Source organism: Triticum urartu, chromosome 3A (assembly GCF_056163025.1).
Source record: "Triticum urartu cultivar PI428250 chromosome 3A, HENAU_Tu73, whole genome shotgun sequence".
NCBI lineage: Eukaryota > Viridiplantae > Streptophyta > Magnoliopsida > Poales > Poaceae > Triticum > Triticum urartu.
Genome location: NC_141875.1, coordinates 338123962 through 338150966, shown reverse-complemented (window position 1 = coordinate 338150966; position 27005 = coordinate 338123962). Strand labels below are relative to the sequence as shown.

The 27005-nt window shown below is 46.8% G+C and overlaps 1 pseudogene; it reads right to left on the bottom strand.

Moving 5' to 3' along the window:
- Positions 1-506: 506 nt before the first annotated feature.
- Positions 507-27005, bottom strand: part of LOC147979637 (uncharacterized) — a 112169-nt pseudogene continuing 85670 nt past the window's right edge.

Here is a 27005-nt window from a genome sequence, read left to right as displayed (position 1 = left end):
TTGCATTATGAAGGTAATAACTTAGGCTAGTGTCATATGCATGACACTAGTCTAAGTTACTCCCCACTCTCTATTTGCCTCTCGCCTCATTAATTACTTGCCACCTCATAATTTTTGCTTATGTGGCATCTATGTTACTACCTATGTTAGTCCCACTATGACCAGCCTCATGCACAGAGAAATTAGGATCGGAGGGAGTACTACTAGTAGTACTACTTTGATGTGTCGCATCAACTCGCACAAGTATACAACACTTCCTGAACAAACAAGCATATAAGCCGTTATACTTACTTCTTATAAGCAGTTATACTTCTTACCAAAGGATCTTTATAGACAACAGACACAAAATATCCGTTTGACTATTGGAAATTACTTTAACTGATGATCTGATGTCGAAGTAATTGCTACATCGCCACCAAAGCCTACCATCTCTTAAGCTAATGTAGACCGAGCTAACCCCTATATTAGCATATTACTAAGATAAACAAAAGGCATTGTAGAATCATTTAGGACGTGAGCTTGTCAATCTGAATGTGGAGGGACACCAGCTTAGCCCCAGCCAGCAGCTTGGGCGGAACTATGAAAAAGTTCAGCTCATGCACGGCGACGTCGTCGGGATCCTTGCTGCTTGTCACCTCCATTTCCACCTTGACGGCGTCAGTCCTGCCTTTGGGCTCCTCCAGCGGGCCGTTCGCCCACAACTTGGCTACGTAGTGTGGAAGTGGGGACGACCCCGCTCTGACGCAGACGACTGACATGGCGATAGGTGCGCCGATGTCGAGCACGCCGCCGACCAAGAAAAACGTGTGGCCCTCCTCCTACGCGAACAACAATAGTCGTGGCTCCGATAGTGGCACTTGTAGCCGAAGCACCTTGCCGTACTGGATCCTGTGCACGGGCATGGGATGCACGGTGCTGATGTGGTGGGAGAGCGCCAGCGGTGGTCCTTCGTAGCCACAGACGGGCATGGGGCATTTGTAGGGCGCGAGCGGACACACGCTCTGGTGATCGGCGAGCTTGTGGTAATTGACGTAGAGCCCACAGCCTTCGTGTGGGCACTCCACCCTCACCGAGGAGAGGACGGCGTCCACCGCCATGTTCCGCACGTTGAAGCCACAGCCGTGCTCACACTTCTGGCACTGCCGCGGGTTCTCGGGGTGCTCGACGTGGCAGTCCACGCAGGCCATGTGCCCTCCCTTGCATTGGACAAATCAATCGAACAACACATCAATCAAGAAACCTGCACCTTGCTCGATCAGCCAAATGGAGGAGGTGTATTCGAACCTCATACACTGGAGGCTTCAAGGGGTGGAGGCAGAAGGGGCAGTGGAACAAGGTGAGGTCCATCGAGACCATAGAGATCTCCATCGTCGGGTCCTGTTCCGTCTGCATGATCTCGCCCTCCTCGGAATTCCTCCCTCCTCGTGCATAACCATCTCTCGCTTTATTAGGGCCGGTGCATTACAAAGCTTTACCGTCACATATTCATACTACTTCAAGGTGCATTAAATCAACACATGCAAGTATCAAAAGGAGACTCATGGCATGCATGGATGCGTTGTAATTAATGCATCGATAAACGCAAATTATTGAAATATATCAAGTGAAGTGCTTTGATGTGTCACATTAACTTGTAAAAGATCGAGAAGTTTGATTACTACAACGCACTCTCGCCTTAACCGCACCTACCTTTGGCTGCATGACAGGTGGGCCACCCTCCTATTGGGCCCACCTATCATACACGCAAAGACAGGAGCAGTAAGTCAATGAAGCTGCGTCCCTCCCTCGCCCATGAACGTGGTGGCTGGCAGGACTAGGAGAAGCTTTCGTTTGCTACACACTCTTCCTCTAGCACGCAGTGGACATGCAGTAGTTCAATCGGTGTCAGATGGCCAGAAGCATACTGTAGTACTCCTCCACTATAGTAGTACTCCATAATTGTTTGACTTCCCGAAGAGACGAAGAGCCAAGCACAGCCCGGACGCTTGTGTGGCAGTTTCATGTGTAGAGTAGTCTAGGATAGTGTGTGCCGTGCCTGTAAGCTTTAAAATCGTTGGGGTCGGCTCCATGCTTTTTTTTATTAAAATGATCATCTGGCCCTACCTGTCATCCTGGTGATTGTAGTTTGCACGCTCATCTGGTCAAGACAGGAATATATATTTTAAGTTGTGGTGGGGTATGTTAGAGGTTGTAGCAAATGGAGTATTGTACACTGCGGGTATGTCAACTCGTACAACGAGGAGAAGCTTGATTTTACTACTCGCCTTCTCCCTCGCCCATGCGCGTGGTGGCTCGCAGACAAGGGCAGGCTTTTGCTTATAGTATTACTACAACAAGCTATCCCTCCCGCTCACGGTGGACGGACATGCAGTAGTGGATTCGATACTGTAGAAGCAGTAGTAGTAACATCATTGTTCGTCTTCTCGAAGAGGCGAAGAGCCAAGCGCAACCCGAACGTGGTAGTTTTGAACCTTGGAGCACGCATATAGCCAGGCTCTTGCATGAGAAAAAATTGCTATGTGAGCCCACTATTACTTGCTATTATAGCCATATAAACCAGAAAGGAGTATTTTCCTTTCTAGAGATTTCAACAAGTGACTAGACTACACCGAGACGGAGTACATATGGAGCAAAATTAGTGAATCTACACCGTAAATAAATACGTAGTTCTCTCGTTTTCCTCTCCGCATTGGTCGTGGTGCACAATAAGACACCTCGTCGTCGACGGGAACGTCCCCTGACACGCGATAGACGCGAGCGGCAGTCGCCTCCATAGGTGCTTGAGGCCCTATTTGGTTCATAAGTCCTAGGAATTTTTCTAGTCCCAACTAAAAAGTCCCTAGTCCCTAGTTATTTTAGCTGGGTTAGAGCAAACTAGCTCAAACTAACCCCTCCTATTTGGATAATTTGAGGCTATTTCAACCCAAACTAGCTCTAACTCAGGGATGCAAACAAAGAGGAGTAGTACTGTACATGCTACAGTCTGGGCCGTAGCACTTTGTTTTTTATGGCCATATCAGCACATTGTTTTCTACTACTAATTCACTGGGCTACTGTGGTTCGCACTCCTCCTACGTACTTTGCCGGCATGTGGGAGAGCGAACATCCGGGTCGACGTGTCATGCACAATATTAGAGTGCAGAATGGAAGGGGGGCATTACCCAAGTCGTACCACCAGTAATTCATGACTATAGTGAGTAGTCATATCACAAGTCTTTCCAGCAGTAATGCGCCGTCAAATTGGACAGCCCAACTTTTCCAGCAGTAAGTAAGTTGAATTTGCTACTCCCTCACCCTCCTCGCCTGTCTGTCAAACCGCCTACGCGAAAACTGTCGCACGTACTGCCCGGAAAAGCCCCACCCTCAACTTTTAACTACGCGAAAATAGTTCGAGCTTGTTCGTTCTATATAAATACTAGTACTGTATGTTTATTCACCCGTGGGGTTGGTCAATGAATGGAGGGCCGGGGAGCACAAGTAAACAATATTACTACTACTACCTTCGTCCTAGTTTATTGGTCCCCATTGTATATTGTGTCAAATTTTGACTATAGATTGAACTAACAAAACGTTCATGCATGTTACCAAAAATTATATCATTGATAGCTATGTTGAAATACAAATCCAATGATATAATTTTTGTTGACATGCATTAACATTTTGTTAGCTAAATATTTGGTCAAAATTTGGCACGAACTACAAAGGTGACCTATAAACCAGGACGGAGTTAGTAGTAGTAGTAGTAAGTAGAAGTCGTACAGTTACTCACCTTAAATGGAGAGTTTCTTTTCTTTAATGCCATGTACACAAATTGAAAAGCTTGTTGTGGAGAGAGAAAGATAATCACTCCACTATATATGTTTGCCGGGGCCTGAGTGCTTGCTTTACTAGGGTTGCTCTCTTTATTCTCTCATCCTCTCCAGATCTAAACAAGACATTGGTAGCGACATTTTCTCTCTACTCACCGCTGGTCACAGATCCGGCCTGATCCCTTCGGCTGGTGTGTGTAGAGGACTAGGTGCATCGTTCACTTGGTCATCACCGGCGAGGGAGGAAACCCACAGTTGCCGGAGGGGCCCGATCCTCTGCCCGTGCCGTTCTCTCCGACACAGCGCCGGCTCGGGAGGTCCTTCAACCCTTCTTCCTCCCTGCCGTATTGTTCACAGATCCGACCTATTGCCACCGACATCCCAACGACCCTCAAGTATAAGTTCTTCGAAAGCGGCCTTGCTCTACTGCCCCAGCTCCCCACGTGTCTGCATGTGCATCTTTTTCTACTCCCATTAGCTCTTCCAAAGCCACCTAAATTTTTAGTATTATTAGAGGTAAAGCTACTTCATGCATTCGAATCTAGGACTTGGTTCAAACAATGATGAAAGGGGGAAAGTTGTAGCATGAATCTAGGACTTGATTCAAAGAGGAAATAATATGGTGAAATTAGTAGAGACCGGATACCCAACCGGTCTCTTGGTTGAAAAGGGAAATAATGGGAAAACACAGTACAAACTGGATAAGGAACAGATCTATTATTGGTTGAAAAAAGGATAGAAAGAGGCGGCTAGTGGACAAGTCAACAGAGTATGTCCAGGATTAGTTTTGTTTCGCTCACATAGTAAAAGGTCTCCATGATTAGAATTGCGGCCCTCACATAGTAAAAGGTCTCCAGGATTAGAATTGCTGCCCTCACATAGTAAAAGGTCTCCATGATTATATTTGCTGCCCTCACATAGTAAAAGGTCTCCAGGATTAGAATTGCTGCCCTCACATTGTAAAAGGTCTCCAGGATTAGATTTTCTTCCCTCACATAGTAAAAGGTGTCCATGATTAGATTTGTTGACCTCACATAGTAAAAGGTCTCCAAGATTAGATTTGCTGCCCTCACATAGTAAAAGGTCTCCAGGATTAGATTTGCTTCCCTCATAGAGTATGAACAAACTTGGCATCACCACTTTATGCCTCCTTGTAGGTACATTGTGTTGATGCGTCCACCGTCACATGTCCTTATACCAACATTTTGTTGTTGTTAATGTAAGGGCGCATGTAAAATGAAGCAATCACACTGTTACCTTAGGGACATGTCTAACTAGTGTTATTGTTAATCTAATGACTCCAGTGATATGATGCAATTAAACTGTGTTACAAATGGTACTCCTGCTGTTTTCCCTAGTATGATAAGTAACTTGCTCCATTACGCTGCTGAGTGTCCTGGTGTCCCCACGGTCCCATGCCATTAAACCAACTCTTTAGCTGCTGTTGATTTACTATATCTGCGAAACAAGCAATGCCACCATTAAAGTAATCCCATATTTGACGAATGTCATTGTTGATCGTAATGCTTCTAGTAACATGAAGCATTGTTGACATTTTAAAATTTCTACTGTCCTTGTGTGATTTCCATGAACATAATTAAGATGCTTCTTTTCATTTCGTGTATGTTTTGTATATTCTTATTGACCAACAACTATTTACTTTCTATCTTTTTGTGCACATAGGGATATCCATTTCACCTTCTTGCTATTGTGACCTTTTGGCGAAATGCACAAAACACTCTTTTTTGGAATGAGTGTCTTGTGCAGTTCAACTAAAATGTCACATGGGCAATATCTCTCAATTTTGTTGGAACTGCACAAAATGGTGATTGGAGTTTCCAAAATCTTCGTCAAATTCTACTCGTAATCTCGTGCAGCATTTTATTAGCCTTTGCAAGATGAGCCGTCACTATCACCACAATGGCACTTTATTTTAGTGGAACTGCACAAAAGGATTAGCAAATTATAGTTGCACCTTACATGAGCAGGAAAGCCAACCATAATGTTCCTCAATTTTAGTGCAACTACTAAATAATCTGCCAACTCACGAGAGCAAGTACTTCTTGCGAGGTGAATGATGCAATCTTTGCTTCATTTTAGGTGAACTGTAGAAAAAGGCGCATGAATTGAATCATGGAAGTCTAGGCAGGCCTCATCCGAGTGGAGCTGCAGGTTGATTTCAAGGAGTGCCACAATTATAGTAATCACGCTCTTCTTATTTGTGTTGTGCAAACAGTAATACTCAACTACAGATGTTGTGACGGTCAAGAGCATTCGCCAAGTTCTTCGGTTGTATGACACGGCTAGACAAGATGGATTTAATCCCGATATTCACTTCATCAAAAGGCTCTAATGGGTTGGTTCTGAATCTTGCGAGCTGGGAATCAATGAGATGTGTAGGCATATATGTTGTACTTATGATTTGAATCTTATTTGTTGGTTATGAATTTTGCAAGATGGGAGTCAATGAGATGTTTTGGCGTCTTTGTTGTACTTATTATTTGGATCTTATTTGTTGGTTCTGAATCTTGCAAGCTGGGAAACACGGCATGATGCAGAGGACAACAACCATAACAAATAGTTCAAACTTGGTAGTATTATCTGTGTGAAAGTGCCAATACAGACCCGCTCGTGAACCGATGTGTGGCCGGAGTAGGTTTCTAAATGGAGGCGTTTGAATGCACCGAGGCTGCATCTTCTGTCGGGTGTGCAGCAGGCGAGGGATGGGTAGTAACTGTTGTGCCTGTATACGCTCAGTTTACTGTTGAATCCAGTTCTCCAAGAGCCGAAAAATGAACTGCTGCCGATGCCTACCCACGTTCACTTGAAGAGACTCCAATGGCGATCCGAGGGGCGAGCCTGCTAGATATGGAGTTCAGCAAGGAGTTCCCCTTTGAGTTCGCCGTTCAGTCCTATGGCTCCACCAAGTTGAATGTGATGTACACCAACGATACGGAATCAGTGAAGCTCTGCCTCGCCGAGTTCAAGCAGTACCTACAGGACGAGAAAGCACAAGGTCGCAGGACATAGACCTTGTGCCCATCCATTCGTCTCCTGACAGGGACCAGCGGATCGCCGTCGCCCAGGTATGTGTGCGGGACGATGTTCTCGTCTACCACTATTGTAGGGCCATCAGAGGTTCTGGAGCATTCGTCCGTTTCATCGGCAGCGCCGACTGCACCTTCGCTATGGTGGAGAGAAGGAAGAACGCAACGATTCGTCCATCTGGTGCAGCAAGCTTGTCGACATCTAGAAGCAATACAAGATCATCGGCAACGGGAAGGAGAAGGACTCCGTGGTTGACCTCGCCGAGACCATCATCGACCCCTGATACGCAAACATGAAAGAAGACAATGATACCAAGGACCTGAACACGTGGGAGGTACCAGTGAATCTAGCCTACATAACCTACGTGGTCAAGGACGCATACGCATGTGACGACATGTACAGGCGGATCTTGGACATAAGGGTGTGTCTGCTTCCCGTAACCGACGAGTACATGGACAGCCGCAGCGTCATGATCAAGCGTGCCAGGAATGTCTAGATGGTGTACTTTATCTTTTTATAAGCACCTTTATCATCTGAGTGTTTCATGCATTAACCTATGTGTCGTAAGTATCTGTTTTGTCTGAAATATTTCTTTTGAGAACGCATTAACCTATTTTCTTTTTTTAGTGGCTATTTGCTTATGTACGTAACTAGTTCACTTGTCCGTTTAAAAAAACTAGTTCACTCGGCTATTGTGCTTTGAATCTCGTTCCAGCCAACATATTCCCCTTCTCAGGTGGACCCAGCAGGTCTCATACACAGACATATGGGACCAACCACCTATCCATTTGTAGTTATTTATTTTGTTCAATCTTCTATCCTCTTCCTATACAGTGGCTGGCCATCCCTCTACCCCCACACATTGAACGGTGGCAGCAGCTCCGCCGGCCCACCCTACACCCGAACAAGTCAACCCTTATACTCCCCTCTGCCTGCGTCCTCCCCCGCTCCGGTTCATTCGGTCTGAGGTCTCGACGTCGTCCTTCGACTTAGTGCTCTTGCCATGGCTCCACCGTCTGTCGTTCCCAACATGGTCAGCAAAACAAGAGGAATCGGGAGACAACTGTTCGTCGAGAGGCTGACAGTCCCGGGCCCATCAGGTCCATGGCCTACGTTTTATTGTTTAACATGGGCATCCCACGACATGTTTCAACATTTTTTGGATCCATCAAGTATCAAGCGGCCTCTAGGCCTCCCAACCTAGCTTGTCTACAACATTAGCAGCCGAAGTTATGTTTGTTTTTTCAAGAAGACGCACAACTCAGTTCTATTTTTCTAGAAGAATGCAAAACTGAACCTATGTTTTCTATAAGAATGCAAAAGTGAACCTATATTTATATCTTATTTTATTACACACACACACACATATATATATATAATTGAAACAACATAAGGTTACGTTAAACCTGTCATTCGTCCAACCATTTTATAGACCTTCCCACTTCTTTATTTTTCGTTTTCATTAATCCTATATCTGAATTTTCTCCCACTTTATTTTTCGATGTAAACTGAGTTCTCCCTAGACAACTCAACTATCCCACGTCTAGCCTAAAAAATAATAATACCCCACGTCCTATTAACTCATCAAATTAAAATGATATTCTATTTCGTAAGTTGAAAGTTCTTACAAAATAATATAATATTTGTTTATATATAACTTCACAAGTTACCTCCTAGTGATTGCGTACATAAGCTTGCAAAGATTTTACTGACCAATGCAGTAATAGACGTGCAATCATGTGTTTATGTTTTTATAACATTTCTCCGTCCAGCCCAACATGATATATTCACCCAACCTAGCAAGTCTGTGGATTTCGAGAAAAATGCAAATGAGCATTAAATTCTACCATAGATATAAACGGGCTGCATAGATGCTACATCATTGTTTCACCCAGCCCACCAAATGGACTAAAAAATAAATGGACCGGCTGACATGTGGGCCAGTAGGTCGAAGCCTAACAAGGCGTTGGATTTACATCCAACGGCCAATATTCTTCTTCAACCTCTTGTCTTCTTCCCCAAGCGCTGCTGGGACCGCCTGCTCCAGCCTCCGGCATCTAGCGGCGTTGTTTTGCGCGCCTCAGTGAAACGATACCCTGCCGACTGCTAGGCCATCCCTCCACTGCGCACCTCCTGTTATTATCTATCGAGTTTAGGCCCACCCCACACCCAAACCAGTCAACTTTCCCACTCCTCTCTGTGTGTGACTCCACTACCGCGTCTTCCACATCTCGGGGTCGTTCCAGTCTGGGGCCTCACCGTCGTCCATCGCCTCGCTGTGCTCGGCCCGGTGTGGTCAACAAACGAGAGTCATTGGAAGAGGACTATACTTGGAGAGCCTAACGGCTGGTACCCACGAGGTCCATGGTCGCACGCAAGGGAAGTTCCTCCTTATTAAGCTGTTTCCTCCCCCTGACAGCTGGGACCCACTGGGTATATCTTCGCACGGAAGGAAGTACCTCCTTGTTATGCGAAAAAACCATTCCTCCTGATGAGAGCTAGGACCCGATAGATTTGGTGGCTGACTTATGGGCCTACTAAGCAGACGTGTACGCAGGTCTTTGTCAACTTAATCAACCTTTGTTCCTTCTTCAACCTTGGTTCTTGATCCTGTATCCCGTGGGCGGCAGTGCTCCATGCACCCGAACCAGTGAAGTTTCCCACTCCTCTCCATCTGCCACTCCACTGCCGCATCTTCCCCATCTCCGGGTCGTTCCTGCCTGGGGCCTCACCGTCGTCCATCGGCCTTGGTGCGCTCGACACGGTGTGGTCAATGTGGTCAACAACCGAGAGTAATCGGAAGATGACTGTATGTGAGAGGCTAACATTGGGGACGCACCATGCCCATGGACACATGCATGCAACTGCATCCTTTTTACCCTGAAAATTAATGTTTTCTCCCCCTGACTGCTAGAACCCACCAGCTACATCTTCGCATGCTAGGAAGTGCGTCCATATTACGGGCAAAAAAATGATTCGCCCCCCTGACTGCTGGGACCCACCAGCTACATCTTCACCCGCAAGGAAGTGCCTGATAGTCGGGACCCACCTGGTCGAAGCGTATGTAGCATTGTCGTTCTTGTCGCGAACGTGTATGTACATACGATCGGTCTGTCTGCAAGCTGGAGCGATGAACCATGGCCGTGTAAGGAAGGGCACGTGTCATAGTAGAGGCGCGCTCGTAGCATGTACACGTACGTATAGCGGCCATGATGCAAGAAAGTAAATACGGTTGTCGGTGTCAAAACCAGCGGAACTCGGGTAGGGGGTCCCAAACTGTGCGTCTAAGGTTGACGGTAACAGGAGGCGGGGGACACAATATTTACCTAGGTTCGGGCCCTCTCGATGGAGGTAATACCCTACTTCCTGCTTGATTGATCTTGATGATATGAGTATTACAAGAGTTGATCTACCACGAGATCGTAGAGGCTACGCCCTAGAAGCTAGCCTATGATTCTGATTGTTGTTGTCCTACGAACTAAACCCTCCGGTTTATATAGACACCGGAGGGGGCTAGGGTTACACAGAGTCGGTTACAGAGAAGGAGATCTACATATCCGAATTGCCAAGCTTGCTTTCCACGCAAAGGAGAGTCCCACCCGGACACGGGACGATGTCTTCGATCTTGTATCTTCATAGTCCAACAGTCCGGCCAAAGTATATAGTCCGGCTGTCCGAGGACCCCCTAATCCAGGACTCCCTCAGTAGCCCCTAAACCAGGATTCAATGACGATGAGTCCGGCGTGCAGATTGTCTTCGGCATTGCAAGGCGAGTTCCTTCTCCAAATACTCCATAGAAGATTTTGAACACAAGGATCGTGTCCGGCTCTGCAAAACAAATCCAACATACCACCATAGAGACTACAATATTCCACAAATCCAATCCGCCGACAACTTTTCCTAACATGACACCACGCCACGATCTGGTCTTTATTCGAACCGTTCTCCCTAACCAGCTACTGCGCATGTCGCGAGGCGGTTTTATGGGCATGTCTTATCGAAGCAGAGATCGTGTCCCCTATCTCTGGATTCTCATCAGTGCGGGTATGGGTAATCCAACCATGTCTTTAGCGCGACGCTTGGGGAATAAGTGAGTTTACCGGGCAAGTGGGGAGGCGCTGGATCCATGCCGCCTTTATAAGGAGATAAGGACTCCCCCTTTTCACCCACGCCTTCTCCTTCTGCTTATCCATTCCCCTCTGCTCGAGCCCTAGCGCCCAAGCATTCGTCTGAAAGTGCAACTATCCCTAGGTGGTTTCGGTAATTCATAACAACATATAGCTCATTGAGCTAATGCTATTCCAAGATGACTATTTCAGGAAAGCTCAATGATTGTCATGGCATGGATGTGAAACTGGAACCCTCAAAATGCTAAGGACAAAGGATTGGCTCAAGCTCAAAAGCCCAAGACTCTTCATTTTATATTTTAGTGATCCAAGATCACATTGAGTCTTTAGGAAAAGACAATACTATCAAGGAGGGATGAGGTGTTGCTTCATGAGCCTCTTGCTTCATGTGCTTAGTGATATGCTCCAAAACCCTCAACTACTTTCCCATATCCACATATGACCTAAACCCTAAGCCAAACTCGGTCCTACCGATTCTTTCTATCCGGCGCCACCGAGTTTCACTTGTCATAAGCCACTGCCAAACCCTAGCAATTCGGTTCTACCGATAGGGATCTTAGTCTCACCGAGATGGGATTGCAAACTCTCTGTTTCCCTTTCGTAACTTTTCGGTCTCACCGAAAGAGCGAATCGGTCCCACCGAGATTGCAGTGTAAACTCTCCGTTTCATTTTTGTAACTTTTCGGTCTCACCGAAAGAGCAAATCGGTCCCACCGAATTTACCTGACCAACTCTCTGGTTAGCTTATTACCAAACTCGGTCTCACGGAGTTTGTGTAATCGGTCTCACCGAGATTACGTTATGCCCAAACCCTAACCATATCGGTCCTACCGAGTTGCATGTCAGTCCCACCGAAAATCTCTAACGGTCACTAGGTTTACCTTTTCGGTCCGACCGAGTTTGTTGATTCGGTCCCACCAAGATTGGAAAACTATGTGTAACGGTTGGATTTTGTGTGGAGGCTATATATACCCCTCCACCTCCTCTTCATTCGTGGAGAGAGCCACCAGAACACATACACAATTCCAACTCATATGTTCTGAGAGAGAACCACCTACTCATGTGTTGAGACCAAGATATTCCATTCCTACCATATGAATCTTGATCTCTAGCCTTCCCCAAGTTGCTTTCCACTCAAATCTTCTTTCCACAAAATCCAAATCCTATGAGAGAGAGTTGAGTGTTGGGGAGACTATCATTTGAAGCACAAGAGCAAGGAGTTCATCATCAACACACCATTTGTTACTTCTTGGAGAGTGGTGTCTCCTAGATTGGCTAGGTGTCACTTGGGAGCCTCCGACAAGATTGTGGAGTTGAACCAAGGAGTTTGTAAGGGCAAGGAGATCGCCTACTTCGTGAAGATCTACCGCTAGTGAGGCAAGTCCTTCGTGGGCGATGGCCATGGTGGGATAGACAAGGTTGCTACTTCGTGGACCCTTCGTGGGTGGAGCCCTCCGTGGACTCGCGCGACCATTACCCTTCGTGGGTTGAAGTCTCCATCAACGTGGATGTAGGATAGCACCACCTATCCGAACCACGGGAAAAACATCCGTGTCTCCAATTGCGTTTGAATTCTCCAAACCCTTCCCTTTACATTCTTGCAAGTTGCATGCTTTACTTTCCGCTGCCAATATACTCTTTGCATGCTTACTTGAATTGTGTGATAATTGCTTGACTTGTCCTACAATAGCTAAAATCTGCCAAGAACTAAAATTGGGAAAAGGTTAAGTTTTTATTTGGTCAAGTAGTCTAATCACCCCCCTCTAGACATACTTTCGATCCTACAAGTGGTATCAGAGCTTTGGTCTCCATTTGCTTTAATCTCCATAGCTTTTGGTGGTCATAGCCTTGGTTTCACAACCTAGGAGAGTATGGCGTCTAGCGAGGGAAATTATCACCGTGGAGGTCCTGACTTTGATGGTACTAATTATGCTAGTTGGAAGCATAAACTGAAAATGCATATTCTTGGACATAACCCCGCCGTTTGGGCTATTGTGTGTGTTGGTTTGCAAGGTGACTTCTTTGATGGGAATGAACCAAACCGTGAAGCTACCGCGGATGAGTTGAAGATGTTGCAATACAATGCTCAAGCTTGTGATATTCTCTTCAATGGATTGTGCCCCGAAGAATTCAACAAAATCAGCCGTCTTGAGAATGCAAAGGAAATTTGGGACACTTTGATTGATATGCACGAAGGTACCGACTCCGTCAAGGAATCCAAGTTGGATGTGCTTCAAAGTCAACTTGACAAGTTCAAAATGAAGGATGGTGAAAGTGTCGCTGAAATGTACTCTAGGCTTGCTCTCATCACAAATGAGATTGACGGCTTAGGAAGTGAAGAGATGACCAATAGATTCATCATCAAGAAGATTCTAAGAGCCTTGGATGGAAAATATGATACCGTGTGCACATTGATCCAAATGATGCCCTATTACAAAGATCTCAAGCCAACGGAGGTGATTGGAAGAATTGTTGCTCATGAGATGTCACTTAAGGATAAAGAGGAACTTCACAACAAATCAAGTGGTGCCTACAAAGCCTCATGTGAAGCCCCTACATCATCAAGTGAGAAACAAAACTTCAATGAAGAATTGAGCTTAATGGTGAAGAACTTCAACAAGTTCTACAAGAGTAGAAGCAAAGATAGAAGCTTCAAGTCAAGGTCCTACAATGACAAAAGATCTTCTAGTCGAGAGCGAAACTGCTACAGTTGTGGAAGACCCGGACACTATTCCAATGAGTGTACAGCTCCCTACAAGAGAAGAGAAGATTCTCCAAAAAGAAGAAGCAAAGAATCACCACCAAGAGAGAGAAGGAGTAGAGATGATCGTTATGAACGAAGATACTCACGGAGAAGCAAGGATTCGGAAAGGAAGGAAAAATCATCAAGGAGCTACACAAAACGAAGACATCAAGCTCATGTTGGTGAATGGGTATCCGGCTCCGACTCCGACAGCCACTCCGAGAGAATTTATCACTCCGACTCCGAAGATACTCAAGATGAAGGTGTTGCCGGTCTAGCACTTGTGTCAACCAACTCCTACGACATATTTGACTCACCAAATGAAGGAATTGGAAGATGCTTCATGGCCAAAGGTCCTAAGGTAACACACCCCGAGTATGTTGATTTCAATAGTGATGAAGATGACTTGTTAGGTGATGATTTTCTTGTTGACAACTCTAGTGATGAATACTATGATGAAACGTCAATTAATCATGCTAATCAAGATAAAACGAATGACAATGATAAGGAGAAGATTGAGGCTCTAACTAAAGAACTAAACACTCTTAAGTTAGCTCATGAAACTATCTTCGAAGATCATCGAGAACTTTTAAGAGCTCATGAGAAATTACACTTTGAAAAGCTCAATCTTGAGCAAGAGCATGAGTTCTTAAAAGCAATCAATGATGATCTCCGCAAGAAAAGTTCTTCTTACATTGCCAAGCATTTACTCTTATCCACTTACATGCCTCAAGTCAAGTCTAGTAACAAGAACAAGAAAGATTCTTCCTCTAGCAGTAACAATGATCATGCTAAATCCAATATTGTTGCTTCTAGTAGTTCTCTTGATTCAACTAATGATTATCTTAGCCAAGTTACACTTGAGCAAGAAAATAGCTTATGGAAGGGAATTATAGAGAAAGGAATGTACAAAAGCCTTGCCGGGAGTAAGCAATTCGAGGGAATTGTGCGCAAGCAAGGAATGCACCGGAAGAATCAAGGTGTTGGTTTTGAATGAAAGTTCAATGCCAATGGAGTTGAGTGGGAAGAAGATCAATACCCCAAGACAAAGTTTGTTCCTCAACAAGATAAGTATGATACTTCTTTCAAGGGGACACAAGCTCAAGATGATCTTCCACCACAAGACTACAAGCAAAAAAGGCAAGGACAAGCTTCAAGAGGAAATTGATGCATTTGAAGAAGCTCCTAAGACCTTAGTCAAGTGGATTCCCAAGACTACTTCAAGTTCCACTTCATCAAGTACGACTACAACTCCAAGGATTCCCATCAAGATGGTGTGGATCCAAAATAAGAAGAACTAGAGAGTTCTTGAGGGTGACTCCGCCAACATACTTCACTCTTATCATTTTGGCAAGAACAAGTGCAATCAAGTCCCACATCTTGCACTAGTTCAAGGAGTCACAAACCCTCTTGTTGGTAAGACAAGGGACAAGGTAACCTAAAAGTTTTCATGGACATCATCTTGTGTGTGCATCACTCTATGTCTATGGATATCCTTGTTTGTTCCTTGTGGGACTAACCCATGTAGGTATTGAAAGTGCAATTCACTCAAATGCATAGCTCCAAGTGATCTACATCAACATTGAGCATCCACATCTTCAATATCTACATGAAGTCATCATCGACAAAACCCGAGGTTAGTTCATCCCTCTAAGGGGGGATATCACATCTAGGGGGAGCTTTACTCTAAGACTTGAGCTAAAGCAACTCTAAAGATGTGAACACAACAATGCTTTATGTAAAAGTGGTAACCCCACTTGAGCTCAAACGATGAGTATGACCTATGATCAAGTGTTCTCACTTGACTCCTAAGTCAATATACTCATATATAGATGACCTTGCCATCGCAAATTGCTTGATAGATGCTAGAATTGGTTGTGCATGCCTTGTCACATATTTCATTTGCCATCTTATTGTGTGAGCATCCTGGTTGCATATTTTACTCATTCGAGGACATCCACTTGTTGTTTTGATTGTTTGGTTTTATTTCCTTTTGCCAAGTGGATGGACAAGAATGCCTAAGAACCTCCTCTAGCTATCTATGCTTTTCTCGTCTCAAACTCTATTCATGCTACATCACAAAATTTGATCAAGTCAGATTCGAACCACTCTGTGTGAGGAGCGCTCGGAGTCCCCGATTCGTCATAGACTTAAACTTCCAAAACCTCTTTATGATTGTCGGTCTGACCGATACCCTACTTTCGGTCCTACCGAGATCATTAAGTTGATCTAGGTTTTCGATCTCGGTGCAACCAATTTGAACCATTCAGTCACACCGAGTTGCAACAACTGTATACAGTTTTGCATCTCAGTGCCACCAAGTTGTTCCACTCGGTCACACCGACAGGGTCGGGCTATATATAGTCACGGGCAAAAATTTGGAAATTTCTCCGAACCCCTTCGCCCGCGCGATAGCCTGCTCTGCCAACTTGGTCTCCGGATCGTCTCCTCGCCGCCAGCCGCCTCCAGTCGCTGGTCTCCGTCGCCGTCAACGGAAATTCAACCCTGCCGTTGCCGCCGTAGCGAGTCTCCGCCGAACTAGGGTATGGACTCGATCTTTGTGCTATTCCCCAATCCGATTCTTAGCACATTGTGATCATCATGATTCTTGCCACGTTTGTTAAACTTCTATCCAGTCAATGAACTCGTAGATTAGGTTTAATTCGAAAATTTTAGGGTTAGGTTTCCGCCGAAACCATCTCGGACCCACCGAGTTGAAAAACTCGGTCCCACCGATTTGGCTTATGCCATTGCACAAGTGAGACTCGGTCTGACCGAGAATTACTTATCGGTGTGACCGATTTTGGAACTCTGTGAAACCCTAGCAGTCTCGGTGCCACCGAACTGTGACTCGGTCTGACCGAGTTCACTAGTTTAGGTGCCAAAACTGCTTCGGTATCACCGAGTTTAGAAATCGGTAGATCCGAGATGCTTTCAGTGGGAAACTAAAACTAAGTTTTTGAATTATTCTTTTGCAAAAATCTCTGCATTTTGTGATGCTCATCCACTCTATCTCATCTATAACCTGTTCACAGGATCAGCAGTCAGAGTTTGCATCATGTCAGACCAAAGTGATAGCCAGAACTTGTCAGAGCAGCAAGTGCAGATGAGTGAGGGCACTAGTCCCTCAAGTTCCTCAGATGATGGCAGCAGGAGCACCCCTAGCAATCTGCCTAAAGCTGCCACAAGACAGAGAAAGAAGAGAACCTCAGACTCAGAAGATGAGGATTATGTGGCAGAAGAGGAAGCAACTTCCAAGAGAGTTGAGCTAGCACAGGGCATAAAACCAGGGATGAAGATCAAAAGGCCAGCAGGCAGGCAGCCTATGTCAAAGGCTAGAGCTTCAACTGAGAAGCCCACTCCCATTGAGCCAGTTGCTGCTGAAGGCAAGAAGAGGAAAGAAAGGGTGAAGAAAACTGTAGCCAGAGTGCTTGGCAAGGCTTCCATCATGGAAGATGAGGAGGAAGAAGAAGAGGTAGCTACACCAGCACCTAAGGCACCCAAGCTGATGGGTGATGCCATAAGAACAGGGGCAGCTGCTTCCAAGGCCAAGCCAGCTCCAAAGCCAAAGCCAAAGAGGAACACAAGAAGCATCCCAGCTACTGAGAAGAACAAGGCCCAGTGCCTGAAGCTGCAGAAGAAGAAGAAGAGAATGTTCTTAGAAAGCTCAAGCCCAAGATCCTAGACCACAACGATGCTCATCCTGTGGCTGAGGATATGAAACTCAGGAGAGATTCAGGGCTCCGGAAGTGGAGAGAAGCAGGCCCGTATGCTTCAAGGAGAAGGACTGCAGTTGACTACATGTTTCACACCAAGGAGCAGCAAGACTTTTATGAGACAGTGCTGCTAGACAAGAAGCCAATTGTCTGTGATATGAGATGGGTTGATTGGCAATACATCAAGGACAACGAAGAGTACTACCCTGGAGTGCAGGACAGCTTCAAGGCATGTGGAGTAGAGGACTTTGTTGGGCAGAAGCTCACAAAGTGGAACGAGGAACTCATCATGCAGTTCTACTCCACAGCCCATTTCTATCGAGATGGCAGGATTGTATGGATGTCAGAGGGTACGAGGTACCAGTCTACAGTTGCTGAATGGGCTCAGCTGATTAATGCCCCAGAAGAGCATGACGATGACTTGGACATTTATGCCAAGAAGAAGATGGACCACAACTCAATGTCAAACATGTACAAGGAGATTCCAAATGAAGCACTTGATACGTTCAAGTTTGGCTCAGTACACTATCTTCTGTCAGGGCTGCCAACCATCAACTGGATTCTTAGGCACACCCTATTGCCCAAGTCTGGAGATCACAAGATGATCAGGGGCCACGCGATCAACTTGCTTCATATCTTTGACCTGCCACAGAAATTCAAAGTCATGAGCCTTATGATTGAAACAATCAAGAGGACAGCAGCAGACCAGAAGAGGAGCTGTGGATATGCCCCATAGATTCAGGAGCTCATCAACTCTAAGATGGGCACGGGCATATACTTATTGGACAAGGAACACCTGCCCATCCGTCCAGACTTTGAAGATAATCAAGTGGTCATGACTGAGAATGAGCCATCATCTGCCCAAGCACAAGCCAAGAAGGAGAAGGCGAGGAAGGAGAAAGCCACCAAGATGCCTACTCAAGAGGAGGCATCTGAATATTTCCTGAAAACCAAACAAGAGCAGCTTGGTTACTTGATTGCATCCACCCTGCGGATTGAGAAAGGACTAGCGACCCTAACTCAGAACCAGGCAAGCTTAGAGAGGATCATGGAACAAAAGTTCTATGACTTGGATGTCAAAGTGACAGAGATTCAGACTGTAGTGGAGCAGCTCCAGGATGACATGTAGGAGAGGAGAGGCAAGACTACAACCGATGCCTTTGCCAGAGTGCCACGAGGTCCGAGGTCGTCTGCAGTGCCAGTTGCTGACCCTAGAGCCACCACGTCTGCACCAGCTACAGCCTCAGTTCCACCAGCTCCAGCGTCCACTTCAGCCTCGACTCCGACCACGTCTACAGAAGGCTTCGTCCTTGGAGTGCTCCGGACTCCACCACCACCTGAAGATCAAGCCTGAGTGTCGACTTAGCACCATGCATTTTCTAGGAACTTTTTGGTAACTTGTTGCCAAAGGGGGAGAAAATGTATAGATCATAGGCTTCGAGAGAGAGTGTTGCTTTTATTCTCTCTTGTTTTATTTGGTGGTTTTTCGAACTTTGTTTGCTTTTGTGTGAGATACTATGTCATTGCTCGTGATACATTGATGATCATGTGTTTGATCATAAGCTACACTTAATGTTTGCTTAATATTATCATCTTATCTATCTTATGTGATCATTCACTATTCTTGGTGATGAGTGCATGTATTTCATTCTTATCATTTTAAGCGCTCCATCAAGATGTATGTGACATGGAAGAGTAACCAATGACTCTAACTCTTTGTGCATTTGCAGTCCAAAGCAAATTTTAAATATGCTTAAATTTAGGGGGAGCTCTTACTTGTCACATACTTCTCAAAGCGACGATATATTTCATGCTTATTATCATCTGTCGAAGCTTTGATCTATATGTTGTCATCAATTACCAAAAAGGGGGAGATTGAAAGTGCAACTATCCCTAGGTGGTTTTGGTAATTCATAACAACATATAGCTCATTGAGCTAATGCTATTCCACGATGACTATTTCAGGAAAGCTCAATGATTGGCATGGCATGGATGTGAAAGTGGAACCCTCAAAATGCTAAGGACAAAGGATTGGCTCAAGCTCAAAAGCTCAAGACTCTTCATTTTATATTTTAGTGATCCAAGATCACATTGAGTCTTTAGGAAAAGCCAATACTATCAAGGAGGGATGAGGTGTTGCTTCATGAGCCTCTTGCTTCATGTGCTTAGTGATATGCTCCAAAACCCTCAACTACTTTCCCATATCCACATATGAGCTAAACCCTAAGCCAAACTCGGTCCTACCAATTCTTTCTATCTGGCGCCACCGAGTTTCACTTGTCATAAGCCACTGCCAAACCCTAGCAATTCGGTTCTACCGATAGGGATCTCGGTCTCACCGAGATGGGATTGCAAACTCTCCGTTTCCCTTTCGTAACTTTTCGGTCTCACCGAAAGAGCGAATTGGTCCCACCGAGATTGCAGTGTAAACTCTTCGTTTCCTTTCTGTAACTTTTCAGTCTCACCGAAAGAGCAAATCGGTCCCACCGAGTTTACCTGACCAACTCTCTGGTTAGCTTATTACCAAACTCGGTCTCACCGAGTTTGTGTAATCGGTCTCACCGAGATTACGTTATGCCCAAACCCTAACCATATCGGTCCTACCGAGTTGCATGTCAGTCCCACCGAAAATCTATAACGGTCACTAGGTTTACCTTTTCGGTCCGACCGAGTTTGTTGATTCGGTCCCACCGAGATTGTAAAACTGTGTGTAACGGTTGGATTTTGTGTGGAGGCTATATATACCCCTCCACCTCCTCTTCATTCGTGGAGAGAGCCATCAGAACACATACACAATTCCAACTCATATGTTCTGAGAGAGAACCACCTAATCATGTGTTGAGACCAAGATATTCCATTCCTACCATATGAATCTTGATCTCTAGCCTTCCCCAAGTTGCTTTCCACTCAAATCTTCTTTCCACAAAATCCAAATCCTATGAGAGAGAGTTGAGTGTTGGGGAGACTATCATTTGAAGCACAAGAGCAAGGAGTTCATCATCAACACACCATTTGTTACTTCTTGGAGAGTGGTGTCTCCTAGATTGGCTAGGTGTCACTTGGGAGCCTCCGACAAGATTGTGGAGTTGAACCAAGGAGTTTGTAAGGGCAAGGAGATCGCCTACTTCGTGAAGATCTACCGCTAGTGAGGCAAGTCCTTCGTGGGCGATGGCCATGGTGGGATAGACAAGGTTGCTACTTCGTGGACCCTTCATGGGTGGAGCCCTCCGTGGACTCGCGCGACCGTTACCCTTCGTGGGTTGAAGTCTCCATCAACGTGGATGTAGGATAGCACCACCTATCCGAATCACGGGAAAAACATCCGTGTCTCCAATTGCGTTTGAATTCTCCAAACCCTTCCCTTTACATTCTTGCAAGTTGCATGCTTTACTTTCCGCTGCCAATATACTCTTTGCATGCTTGCTTGAATTGTGTGATAATTTCTTGACTTGTCCTACAATAGCTAAAATCTGCCAAGAACTAAAATTGGGAAAAGGTTAAGTTTTTATTTGGTCAATTAGTCTAATCACCCCCCCTCTAGACATAGTTTCGATCCTACATCGTCCTCTCTGGCCACAAAGGCCTTTCAAAAATTTCTGGATCCAGAGCAGGAGGCAAATGGATAGACTCTACCGTCCGGGAGAAGGATATCAAAAAGCTTCGGGTGGTCGAGTACCTGGCCCAGAAAATCAGCCACCGTCTCTCGACGGCAGGACAGATCGTCCCCACTCCGGAATCCCACGAGAGGGTTGTTTTCCTCCCTCATTTTGTCCGCGGGCTGGGGTTTCCCCTCCACCCATTCGTTCGCGGCATCATGTATTACTATGGGATCTATTTTCATGATCTATCCCCCAATTCCTTCCTCAACATCTGGACGTTCATCGTTGTGTGCGAGGCCTTTCTCCGCATCTCGCCACACTTTGGCTTATGGCTGAAGATCTTTAATGTGAAGCCCAAGGTAGTGGGCGGTGAGCACGCCGAGTGCGGAGGCACCATGGTGAGCAAGATGCCCAACGTCACATGACCAACATGTACTTTCAATCATTCCGTCAAAGAGTGGCAACAGCAGTGGTTTTACATCACTGAGCCGCGCAACACGAAATGGGCCGCTGCTCCTGAATTCTGATCCGGAGCCCCCTGCGGCTTACGTCCTGGCCCAAGAAGGGCCTGGATTGGTCTTCGTCCGACGAGCTGTCGGTGCTTCAGACGCACGTCAAGAATATGGAAGACAAGGATATCAAACTTGTCAATGTAGTCCAGGTGATGTTAGTTCGCCGGATCCTTCCTTGTCAACACCGGGCTTGCAATTTATGGGAATTCGACCCGGCCAAGCACGAGACCCTGTGAGAGCTCTTTGGCTCCTCACACAAAGATATCTGGAAGGTGCTTTTTAAGTTCGGCAAATCATGAACGGACTCAGCCGAGGACCGCGGGTACCACCTGTCCCGCCCCGCAAGTTCGGTAAGCCATTATAATTTTTATTCGCATAACCCAAGGGAAACGCTTAATGTGTTTTCCACAACTCTCGTAGGGCTGGACGAAGAAGGCGGGATGGATCTACTGTCCGACCCCGCTACCTGAAGAACCGGCCGGCCCGCTTCTAATGAAGATGCTGGTCCCGGCGCCCTACAAGCGCCGAAGAAGAAGGCCGAGAGAGGGGCCAAGAAGACCAGGGGTGGCCTCCATCGTCGTGGCGCCTCGGACATGATATCCAAAGACTCCAATGCCCGTTTTTCCTCCGAAGAGGACAACGAGGAGGAGGAAGACGAATCCCCAGCAGGGGGAAGAAACAAAAGGACAACCTCCACATCATTGGAGGCCGAGTCGCCTAAGAAGGGAAAAACTCCTCTTCCAGAGGAGTCCACCACCGCTGATAGCAGCCCAGTGTGGGATCCCGGGGCTCAGCCCCTGGTGAAGTCATGAGTATATAAAATCCGAACACATTTATGCATCCAGACTTATCATGGCACAATATTTTAATCTGGGCCATACTTTTTGCAATCCGACGAGGTCCCGTGTGGAGCAATCCATGTTAGAGGATTTGCTAGGCTCCGACGCTATGAAGAGCGGGACACCCCCGAGGGCCCCTTCCCCCAAACATTTGAATGACACTGAGGCTTTGTCCCAGGAGGACCCAAGCCAAGGAGGGGGGGAGATTGCCAAGGTGGCGCCAGGAGGTCAAACTTCAGGGGCCGGACACATGGGAGAGAAGGCTCCCATGGGTGTCGTCGGCGAGAGCCATCTTGAATTCGGCCCCCAGCCGGACGCAATTCCGGAGACCAATATGGTTCCAGAGTCAGGCAGGCGGCCTCCCTTGGCTAGAGGGGGTGTACCTGTTCCACCAGCAACCTCTGTCCAACCAGAGGTGCTGGATACTTTATTGGCGGCGCTGAAAAGCGCCTCTAGCGTCGATGAACATTGTGCCCTTATGGGTGCGGTGATTGAGAAGATCCAGTATGCGGAGAGTGGACTGAATGATGCATGTATTAGCCTTATAAGAGGCTTTGAGTTATGTTTTATGAGGTTTCGAAGAGCATCACAGTATAGATGGTAGCCCCTAATACACTGTTCGGTGAGAGAAAGAACCGGATAAGGCTAATGGGCTCTATACTGTGACCTTCGGTCTATATAGAGGGTGCACGAATGGCCTTCGCCGCGCAAAGGTGCACTGGGGGAAGATGGATGCTGAAAAGCTGGTCACTGAGGGACCGCCGAAGGGAAAGGAGCACCGCAAGCCTGAGTTATATTATGAAAGTGTCCTAAAAGGATCCTGCCTTGCAGCGGAGCAATGCACCAAGGACATTATATTTCCATGAATACAATCATGTTGTCCTTTGTAATGTTGAACAAGGTCATTTCTATTATTTATTGCCTGTTATATGAAAGTTTATCCTCCTGCACGGCCGTTTTATATATTAATGCTGAGAGTCTGCTAGTTGTCAGGATAAATCTGATCACTCTTTATCCCAGTTTTGGGTCCTTCAAAGGAGGTGTTCAGCGCAACGAACCAAGCAATCGGACTATAGGGATTTATCACTCTCACTTAGCCATAGGAGCTTTAGAAAAGGAAGGTAGGCGCAGCCCCTGGTGTTCGGAAGACCGCACGAGGGGCTCTATATGCACCTGGTCGGAAGAAAAGTCGATCCATCGCACGCTGCATTGGTTGTGGCATTATGCGGAAGGAATCCTTAAAGATTTTACAACCTCGCGAACAGCTAACAAGCTCTCGCCGTATCATGACAGTCAGTTTTCGGTTTTCTCTACCGAGGTGCTCGTCCGAAAGAACCGGGACACAATCGTAGTAGTTCTCCATGTGCTGCCTTAGCCGATATAGCGGAACGTAAGGCAGCAAAACATGGGAGCCGGGCAAATCCAACATTTGTCCCAAGACATGATTCGGAGTTGATGCATATAATGCTATAAGTTCGAGGTGCCGAACTACCCGGACTTTATTGCCATATTATGGGTAAAATCAAGCCCCTAGCATATTAAAGCATCTCGCGGTGTACGGATGCCATTTGAAAAAAGAATTTTAATAAGAGATAACGGCAGATAAGCGTCATATAAATTCACCTGTTGTATTTGAATAATACGTCGACGAGTATGAGTACACGTAAAGTAATAAAAAGAGAAAGTGACTGCGGCACATACTAAGACCAGGCGGGAAGAAGCTCTGTGCGGATCCGGAGTGTAGTCGGATGGTCATCAAGGGGAATATCTAAGGGTTCGCTTGCGTGTTCGAGCTGTTTCCATATCGTCGGTCCTTGCCTGGGCAAAAATGAACCTATAAAGAAAATGAAAGATGTGTTTGTGTGCCGCCGAGCGGTTGAGCCGCAGTATGTGGCCTATCCTGGCTTTCGCCGGAGTGTTTAATTGAGCTCTGGACGAGCCGGGCTATCCTACCACGAAGTAGTTCGGAGTCCTTTGGTGGTGTCCGGGAGCTTGGCCGTCGACTCAAGGTTCGATTAAAAGGTGTCACTCGTCGACTCGAGGTTGGGAGTTTGGGTGGCGTTTACCACGTTCACCGTTTGGATTTGCGGGGGAAATTTCTTTTGCCCTCCTGTATTCGGTGATCTGGGCTCCTCGTCGCCATCATCGCTTTGAGACCCCTTCTCCTTGTTTTCGGCACCTGACCTACTGGCTTGTTTGAAGACCCAGAATTCTCTGTTGGTATGATTGGCTGGTGTTCCTAGGGTGACCTGAATTTGGGAATGGACGGTCGAGTATGCAGTCCAGACTGGACGGGCTCGAATTGTCATTTTTGAATGGCCTTTTCCGCTGACCGGACTTAGATCCACTAAATCTGACATTGACTATCGTATCTTCGGTGTTTCCACCATTTTTGGGATGCTTGTGTTTATTGCATCCGGGTTTGCCGTTGCTATCTCTGGCCTCTGATGTGCCAGGATTGCTTGTTGTGTTGTTGCTATGGGCGAACCAACTATCCTCGCCCGCGCAAAAGCGGGTCATGAGTGTCGTGAGGGCTGCCATGGATTTTGGCTTCTCTTGGCCGAGATGTCGGGCGACCCACTCATCACGGATGTTATGTTCAAAGGCCTCTAGGGCTTCGGCATCCGAACATTCGACAATTTGGTTCTTTTTAGTTAGGAACCGATTCCAGAATTTTCTGGCTGACTCTCCGGTGGTCACACATAAGTGCCCTGAAAGTTGTCCAGGAAGGCATCTGCTAGGTTCTCCAAACTTCCGATGGATTTTGCCGGCAAGCTATTCAGCCAATGTCGAGCCGGCCCTTTGAGTTTTAGTGGGAGATACTTGATGGAGTGTAGATCATCCCCGCGGGCCATGTGAATGTGGAGGAAGAAATCCTCTATCCATACCGCAGGGTCTGTAGTACCATCATATGATTCAATGTTCACGGGTTAAAACCCTTCTGGGAATTCATGATCCATTACTTCAACAATGAAGCATAGGGGGTATGCAGCGCCTCTGTGCCGGGCTATATCACGACGCCGTTCATATGAGTCTTGTCTGCTGTATTCGGCCCGGCCAGATTTGCTTTTAGTATATCCGGCGTGACGGTCGTCGTCACGCGTTGGGGCGCACCCCCGCGATCCGTAGATCGATCTTGTATGTCCTGGTTTGTTTTCCAATACGTCTCGCAGGTCCTGCGTATAGCCCCGGGCCTTGGTGTTTTTGTTTGACTGGTGACGGGGTGCGGGCTGGACTTTGGGCTTATACGCCGTTTTGTCTCGGCCATGAGGTGGCCGGTCAGCCGCATCATACGCTGGTAGTGTAGGCTTTCATTCTTCCTCCTCGAGTTGGGGTAGCAACCTATGCTTTGTGTAACTTTTGGTTGGGCGCTCGAGTTCGTATTCCTCGGCTGCCAGGACCTCGGTCCATCTATCCGCTAGCAGATCTTGATCATCTTGAAGCTGCTGCTACTTTTTCTACAGGCTTTTTGCTGTGGCTATAAGCCGGCGCTTGAAGCGCTCCTGCTCGACGGGATCCTCAGGCACGATAAATTCTTCGTCGCCGAGGCTCACCTCGTCTTCGGAGAGGGGCATGTAATTGTCATCCTCTGATTCTTCGTTTGTTGCCTGTTCCTTAGGGCTAGCTTTCCCATCCTCCCGCTCGAAGCCTGGCCAGAGGGGATTGTCTTCGTCTTCGGTACTGTCCGCAGCGTTATTGTCTCTTGTGTCGGTATCGCTGCTTTTGCTATGGCGGGGCTTAGAGCGGCGTCGATGACGCCGGTGCTTAGATTGCTTCACGAGGAGATTATCCTCCGTTGCCATATTGCCATTGCTTTCTTTGGGGGGTGTCCACCATGTATTTTCATATGATGAGGTGGTTGTCCAGCGCCCTATGGGCGGTGGTTCCTGTTCTTCTCCTGCATCGTCGTCCATGCCGTCGATGTCTTCGGAGCCGAAATCAAGCATGTCGGTTAAGTCGTCGACATTGGCTATTAAGTGGGTGGTGGGTGGGGAATGAATGTCTTCGTCGTCCGCTTCCCACTCAAGCCGAACACAGTTCGACCAAGGGTCTCCTGAAAAGGAGAGAGACGTCAATGAATTTAGCACATCGCCCAAGGGCGAGTGCTGAAAGATATCCGCGAAGGTAAACTCCATGATCGGTGCCCAATGAGATTCGATAGGCATGGACGCAAGCAGTTCGGAGCCTGTGGCCGGGGACGAATCCAAGGGTCCGGTAACACAGGTCTCATAGGAGGTGAAGTCAGTATTTGGCTCTATCTCTGCTGAGTGTGCGGCCTCCGTGGCGGGGTCCATCCACCCGTCCTCGGATGCCACGATCTGTTCGGCACTGAGGGCCGGAGTAGCCACCGGTGTGATCTCCCGAACACCGTCCGACGACAGAGCTAAGTCATGCTCGTTGTGACTGTGCGACGCACCTGACATGGGCTCGAATCCGTGGAAGATCAAGTCTTCGCGAATGTCGGCAGTATAGTTCAAGCTTCCAAACCTGACCTGATGGCCAGGGGCGTAGCTCTCGATCCGCTCCAGATGGCCAAGCGAGTTGGCCCGTAGTACGAAGCCACTGAATACGAAGATCTGTCCGAGGAGAAAAACCTCACCTTGGATCGCAA